Raw genomic sequence first — 8,063 nt, 5'->3', positions numbered from 1 at the left:
CCCTCCCAGGAGTCTCCGCACAGCCTGTTTTGGATACAAGGTAAGTGCTGGGCCCATGTGGAGGCTTGGGGAGGGCGAAAAACGGGCCTCCCGGAAGGATATAGTTTTCACCCTCTCAGAGGCTCGAGGAAAGCCTCCGGAGCCTGGGGAAGGTGAAAATGGGGGGCCCTGCCATGCTGCAGGAGGCCCATTAGGCCACACCCACTGTGGCCACGCCCACCCAGCAACCGGGCAGAGAACTTGTTACTGAAGTTTTGGACTGTCCATATCATATATACATGACTCTGGACATCTAACAGTTAAGACAAAATAAAAATGCAGAGTAAAAACACAACCAATAATTAAAAAACATAAATAGCATAACACAGCATAAATAGCAGCCAAGAACAGCCACAGCAGCTCGCTGTCAATATAACGAAGAAGTGGGCCCGCCCACACTATCAGGGCCCCAGGCAAAGTCACATTTTTAATGCCTTGCAATAGGCCAGCATTTGGCATTAATTTCCCAGTATTAGTATCCTTTTCCGAGTGAGGTAAACTTGTCTTTAAAAAAACAACAACCCTTATGCCCTCTAAACCTCAGGTGCACATTCCACTTGATTTCCCTCAATAACAACATAGGTAAATGCATAACTGACTGCGTTCTTTGCAGCTGATACTTTTCCATCAAGTTGGTTAGCAAAAAGAGCAGCTTAGAAAAGCATTTGAAATGTAGCTCTAGAAGGACAGGCTTCACTTCAAAACCACCTGACTGGAGGGGGCTTAGGTGTTCCATCACCGAGATGGTGCACCATTTATATTATTCATTTTAATCAGCACTTGCACAATTAAGGAATGATACTTATTATGGAGGAGGGCTAGCAGGCAATAAACAGCTACCGCAGGCATTAGGCACCAAAACAGAGCTGGAGTGCCAGATAATGCAAAAGCTATTTGTTGCAAGTCCGACCAAGTCCGTCCAGGCAAAAACAGTTTCATCAAACCACTCTGAAATAACAACAGCGCATTCCATTGCTTGGTGTGATTTATTTGCACCGTCTCTTCTAAAATGTTCCACGTGCGTTCATTTTTCAGAACCACATCATGAATAAGGGAAGGCGCTGAGATTGTGAAGAGATGTGGTTTCAACATTTGAGGGATGTTTCAGACTACGAGCTGAGGAAAAACACATTATGAGGCAGAATTCTTCCTCTCGTGCAGTAAGTGTGGATGGAAGCATTTCTTAAATTCATATTAATAATACAGACTTAGTCCTGGTATCTAGAATGTAGGCTAGCAGAAACAAGTCAAAACTGGACAGGACAGGCCTGGTATTAATTTTAGATTTTAAGTGGTACAAAAAGGGCAGCCAATGTTTGCTTGTATAATTTGACCCACTGCATAGAATTGGACAATGATCCAGTGACCATTATTCAGTTGGTGACAATTCTGGAAATTGCAGCTACCCAATATCCAGAGGGTAGCTGGTTAGAAGTGGCAGATATGGAATGTGAGGATTATCTATCAGCCAACCTTACATTGCATGACAGTGAGCAGACCCAGCCACATGCTAGATACATTATGTACTCTGTGCATTTCTTTGTGCTGAGACAGCTTGCTGGTATTTTTAAAAGGATTGGGTTTTTTTTGGAGGGGCACTCTAACTTCAGCTGTGGTGGCGCAGTGGTGAGAGCAGAGGTGTGTTCCTACTGGTTCGGTCTGGTTTGGCTGAATAGGTAGTAAAAATCTGGTGTATCTTTCCGAACTGGTAGTAATGGCAGCCTGGCCATGCCCCTGAACTGGTTCCCTGGTCACCACCGCGTGCCCCGCCCTGTCCAGTCTCTGCTCTGCAGCTTGCCTGCCGGAAGTTCTGTGTCCCTGATCTGTCTGCCAGGTAAGCCTGCGAGTCGCGGCTCAGCTAGCTGCACCTGCACCCTTCCACGCGGCCCTGCCATGCTTCTCTCCCTTCCACGCGGCCTTCCCAGCATCCCCGTGGCCAGTTTGTGAAGGCAGGCAAGTTAGAGTGCAGTACTGCAGGCTACTTCTGCTGATTACCAGCTTCCAGCAGTTTGGCAGATCAAATCTCAAGGTTGACTCAGCCTTCCCTCCTTCCAAGGTGGGTAAAATGAGGACCCAGATTGCTGCGGACTCTGTAAACTGCTTAGAGAGGGCTGTAAAAGTACTGTGGAGCAGTATATAAGTCTAGTGCTATTGGTACTTCCCCAAGGGCAGAAAATCTAGATACAAAAACAGGCTATCTCCATACATCTTATATACAACTACCTTTTAAACAACTAAGAACACCAAGGGCGGAATGTTTATTTGATTCCACCATTCCATTTTTTTTTCTTATTGTATCCTATGCAAATCTGATTTTTTTTTTTATTTCCATTGATTTTCTTCCAATGAATCAATAAACAAAACTTTGCAGAAACTACTGGGGGGGAAATGATAAAAAGGAGTAATGGTTTTATTTCAAATGATTGGTTTACTGTCTTGATTTTTTCTTTTTTCAATGCATCTGATGGTTTCAGGTGTTTGGATGGGTTCTTCTCCATGAATGTGGTTTGGGGCGATTGTCCCCATCTCCCTGACTGAATGGATGAAAGGGTCATAAAAAGAAAAAAAAATCCTCCATCTATCTCTCAGTATAATTCTTGTGGGAATTCACTGTTACCGGTCCTACTGACAACAGGAGGAGTCCTTCAAAAAACCCAAAAGACATCTCACACCCTTTCACTTAGTCACGACTTTGCAACTAAATCATGTCTGTAAACGTTTAAGCAGATTTTTCCTCACTAATTGCCTTTTTTTCCTGTCAAATGGAAGATATCAAATAGACAACAAACCTGTCAACTTGCAGATGGTGCAATGGATTACGACAATAGTTTGGAGACTGAAAGAAAGCTCACTGTGTCTGAAAAAGGAGAATATTTCAAAACATCTTTAATGTAGACCAGATGGATGTTTCCATGCCAGCCTTATCTAGGAGAAAGGCAGGTAGCCAGTTTGGCATTCTGGGAGAGAAAGTTTCAAACAACTCACAGAGATCTCATCTTAATGAATTCATTCACAAATAATAGTAGGATCTTTGCTTATTCAGTTTCCAACTTTCTCATCTTCACCACTTATTTCTTGACATTATACCTGGTTAATGAACCCTCTTCCCTAGTCATGCTTGCTGTTAGGGGCTTGTCAGAACCCATGTAGTTTCCACTCTTGTTGGCAGCAGTATCAATTTTTCCCGCCTAAATCAACTATATCCCAACCTGCCTCAGACATCTTCCTGCCAAAGCTCATTTCTGACAGCCAGGAGAAGCAGCATTGTGTATTTCCCTCCATAAAACCCCACAAAACCAGTTCAAGCATGAACAAAAAGAATATATACATTCCCTTTCCTGCCTTAATTTGAAATATCAGATTTTGATTTCCTCCACAGAACAGCGCAGGTGAAAGCATGAAAGCTTGAAGCTTTCTCCTTTGCTTTGAGTTTCTAGACAGCCTCAACCCTTTAATGTATTTTTCATTGTTGAGCAATATTTAATGTTTCATTACGGCCCAAATTCAGTGGGCCTGGCATGCCTTGATACCGCAGTGATATTATCTGGGTTGATGAAATGGGTTTGAATGTATAAAAGAACATCATAATGCCCTAAGCTTTAGCCTATGTGCCAGTATGTTACCCTTAATATGCAACTCATATTCATAAAAGACATCCTTTCTTTTTCTGCTCCTGCAAAACATTAATATTTTACAGAGGCAAGCAACACACAATGTCAATGCCAAAAGTTTAAGATTATGCACAGGATGAATATAATATCTAAACACTTAGAGAGAACTCTTTTTATCTTCAAAGTACATTAGCTCAATGAATAAATCTGACTTCACCTAAGAATCTTGCAGAGGATACTTAAAAGGCTGACATATTTTAGGTTTCTGAAAACCCTAATGTTCTTAGAGGGTTATAGCCAATATTATATAGATGGACTTCCATAGGTGCCAATTCTTCTTCTTCTTCTTTTTCTTTTTCTTTTTTCTTCTTCTTCTTCTTCTTCTTCTTCTTCTTCTTCTTCTTCTTCTTCTTCTTCTCCTCCTCCTCCTCCTCCTCCTCCTCCTCATTCTCCTCCTTCTCCTCCTCCTCCTCCTTCTCCTCCTCTTCCTCAAATCTGCATTGTTGTCAATTCTTTGAGATTGGCAAGTCCTAGAAACAGGCATGATAGGGATTATTTATAGGGTAAAATAGAATAGAATATAATTCTTTACTGGCCAAGTATGGGGTGCACAAGGAATTTGTCTTTGGTGCATATGTGCTCAGTGTATATAAAGAAAAATAAAATAGAATACATTCATCAAGAACCATAAGATACAACAGTTATTGATAGTCATAGGTTACTAATAAGCAATCAAATCATACTAGGAAACAAATAAAACAATATAAATTGTAAAGATACAAGTAACATGGTTATAGTCATAAGTGGAAAGAGATAGGTACTAGGAAGGATGAGAAGAATAATAGTAATACAGTCTTAGTAAATATTTGACGGTGTTGTGGGGATTAGTTGTTTAGCAGAGTGATGGCATTCAGGAAAATACTGCCCTTGTGTCTAGTTGTGCTGGTGTGCAGTGCTCTATAGTGTCATTCTGAGGATAGAATTTGAAACAATTTATGTCCAGGAAGTGAGGGATCTGTAGATATTTTCACAGCCCTCTTTTTGACTCGTGCAATATACAGGTCCTCACCAAATGAGGAGAGCAGACTCATTGGAGAAGATCCTGATGTTGGGAAAGATTGAAGGCAAAAGGAGAAGGGGATGGCAGAGGATAAGATGGTTAGATAGCATCATCGATGCAATGAACATGAATTTGGGCAAACTCTGGGAGACAGGGGAGAACAGGGGAGTCCATGGAGTTGCGAAGGATCGGACATGACTTAGTGACTGAACATCAAGAGTAAAATAATAGAACCTTGAAAGAATGCCAGAGTTTCTCTCTGCCTTGTCTTATACCAGCTGCCGGAAGTACATGAGTGATAGGGCAATTTGTAGATTTGAAAAACAAAGTACCAAACAAAATCAAGGTGGGATTACTTTGGACTTCCTTCTCACGCTTTCCTCTCTCTCAAGATCAAATGTTTTCAGAAGGTTCTCTTTCAAGGTTCACTTATTAACTCCCATTTCCAAGGCCAGGTCTACATTTCTTTGCAACTGGTGGGGACTCTAAAACAAGTCTCTCCCCCTCCTTCTCTCCCTCCCCCCACCTCTCCAGTGTGTGAACACCAACTTCATATATTTGGAGCCCATTTCTAAAGCATTGCATTATTAACAGCACAATGACTAAGGCAGCTATGTGAACAGGTGGTGTAATAATTTAGAATGTGCATTTTTCACTAAAAATATTAAGTACGGCTTCTGCTTTTTAAATTTTTACATTTGCTTTTATTGCTTTAAAACAAATACAGAACATACTTTATAGAGTTAGAAAAATAGGGGGGGGGGGGAAATCACAAAACTAAAAAAAGCTAACCAATAAAGATGATTTAAAATTATTAAAAAGAATCTCTGCACAGAATCATATTGCTCAAACTTTTCCTCACATCAGCTGTGAGCTCAAAAGAGAAGAGAGATATTTTCTTCAATCCAAACATTGACCTCTAGTGTACTAGTGTAGCAGTCCCCAATCTTTGCAGCTTGGTGGCCTGGCGGGGGGAAGGGGGACTAGGACGTGCGAGTGGCAGGCAGGCACGCATGCGAATACACACACAGCTTGACTTGTGCGAGTTGAGCTGCATGTACATGTGCATGCATCCCAGCCTGCTTCTCATGCAAATTGTGCTGCATGTACATGACCATCGACCTGCTGTTCACACGGCCTAGTTCCAAATAGGCCATGGTCTGTTAGTTTGCCATAGCCTGGGAGTTGGGGAGCCCTGTATTGGTGTATTTCCAAAATTGGTTTACAATATTTTTTGCAACAATCCAGGTGCTAGAAGTCCAAAATCCTTCATAAATAGATGAGTATCATTTTTTATGAACATGATTCAACAACACATGTATCCTGTAAATATTAACACCCTTACTAGAACCTTATTAATCTTAAAACTGTTATATTAAACTAGTAAGGCACAAGCATAAGGCATGTGTAAATTATACATTTTAAAGTGTGTTTGCGTGTCTTAACATAGAAAATAGCCTTTCTGTAATATCTGATGAATTACCTGGGAAATATAAAAATACTTTTGGTAATCATATTAAGATCCTAAGAGACCTATTTAACATCCATTGAGAGGTTAAAACCAGATATTAAATTATTTCCCCCCATATTTCTTGTAAACTGTCAAAATTTATCTCGATAAGATTCTTCAGTTGTCTCTGTAATTGAATTATTGGTTCAACCTTTTTTGAAACACACAGAGAGAGAGAGAGAGAGAGAGAGAGAGAGAGAGAGAGAGAGAGAGAGAGAGAGGAATGGAGGGAGGGAGGAAAAAGGAAGAAAGAAAGGAAGGAAGGATGGAGAAAAGGAAAAGAAAGGAAGGGAAGGGAAAGGAAAGGAAAGAAAGGGAGGGGAAGGGAAGGGAAGGGAAGGGAGGGAGGGGAAAGGAAAAGAAATGGTCCTGGGCCCATGAATGCATTATTCATACTTTTACTTGTCTTTGCAGGGGAGAAGTAGAAGTTGATCCTCATCTGCCTCAATTTATGGGTTCCTGTAATATAGCTGGAGCTGATCTGGATTCTTTCCTTGCCCTTGGTGACATTTGAGGGTTATCAGATTAAGCCAGAAGCAGTAAGGCCTGTTGGAGGCTGAGAGCTTCTTTCAGAAGCTGATAGCACGATGCCACTTTGCTCCTTGACCAAACTTGGACCTTGACCATGTTTATAATTATAAGGGTTTCTAGAAAGAGAAGGATATCATTTTGCCTGGGACTAAACCAAGCTCAGAGGTGCCTGAGGAAAATTCCTCAGAGACCAGGAAGATAAATGAAAAACAAAAATGCGACTGAGGGAAACTGCTCAAGAAACTTGATGGTTTGAAAAAAAAAGGGGGGGACAGGAAATCTGAGATAGCCGTGGTAACTGTATTTCCAGGATTGAAAAAAAGAGAGAGAATCAAAGTTGAACATGGCCTAAGGTTAAAATTCAAAGCAGGACTGCAGTCATAGGCATCCAATACAAATTATGACCATAAAAAAAATGACAGAATGTGTCATCACACAGCCTCTGGGCACCCTAAGCTCCTAATTGACTCTACATCAGAGAGGGCATCCAGGCTTCACCAACTCTGGAAGATTTCATCTGCAGAAATCATAAACCTTTCAGCCTGCCTCTGAGGGCTCTGTAATGGAACCCTGGGTTCAGAAGGTGAAAGAAAAGTAGCCGCCTTACAACCTGAAACAGCTCAGAAGACCATGACCTTAGCAGGTCTTGTTCCTTTGCTGCATGAATCACCATAATAGATTTCTTCAAACATCTTTAAGCTGTATCAGATTCAAGTCAGGCTTTCCTCTAGCTGTCTTTGAATTTCTGTCCTTGCTGTTTCGGCTCTCCCATTCAGCTAAGTATTATGGAGTCACCTCTGAATCAGGTTAGACAGGCTCTTGGGCACAGCTAGGTCAGCTGCCCTAGCAAGCCCTCAATCCCAGGAATCAAAGAGGGCATATTCTGAATCAGCGGTGGATTTCAGCTTTTGTTACCACCAGTTCACACACATGCGCCCGTTTGCTTCATGCACCCACACCAGCTTCGTGGGTGCAAGCACCCCTTCCACTCATGCGCCTGGCATTCCACGCATGTGCTTTGCTCATGCACACACCTTCCGTGCATGTGCTCAGCCTCAAAAATGTGCCTAAATAGGAAGGCATAGAGCTGAGAAAGGTGGGTTGACCCACCCACAATTTCCACTCTGAACCAGTCCGAACCAGCTGAATACCACCTCTGTTTGGAACCCTTCCAATTAGACCCAATAAACTTCTTGGGTAGATCAAGCTAGCAAAAAGAGACAACGATCAAACTTTAACCAGTGAGATATTCATTACAGTGGCAACCGTGAGGACCTCTTTGATCAGAATAAAGTACAGAATCTAACATGCA

Source organism: Thamnophis sirtalis, unplaced genomic scaffold, assembly GCF_051295495.1.
Source record: "Thamnophis sirtalis isolate CommonGarterSnake01/CBP01778 unplaced genomic scaffold, rThaSir2_p1.2 scaffold_3, whole genome shotgun sequence".
NCBI classification, from domain to species: Eukaryota; Metazoa; Chordata; class Lepidosauria; order Squamata; family Natricidae; genus Thamnophis; species Thamnophis sirtalis.
The sequence above is the reverse complement of the archived record's forward strand: the minus strand, read 5'-3'. Positions refer to the sequence as shown.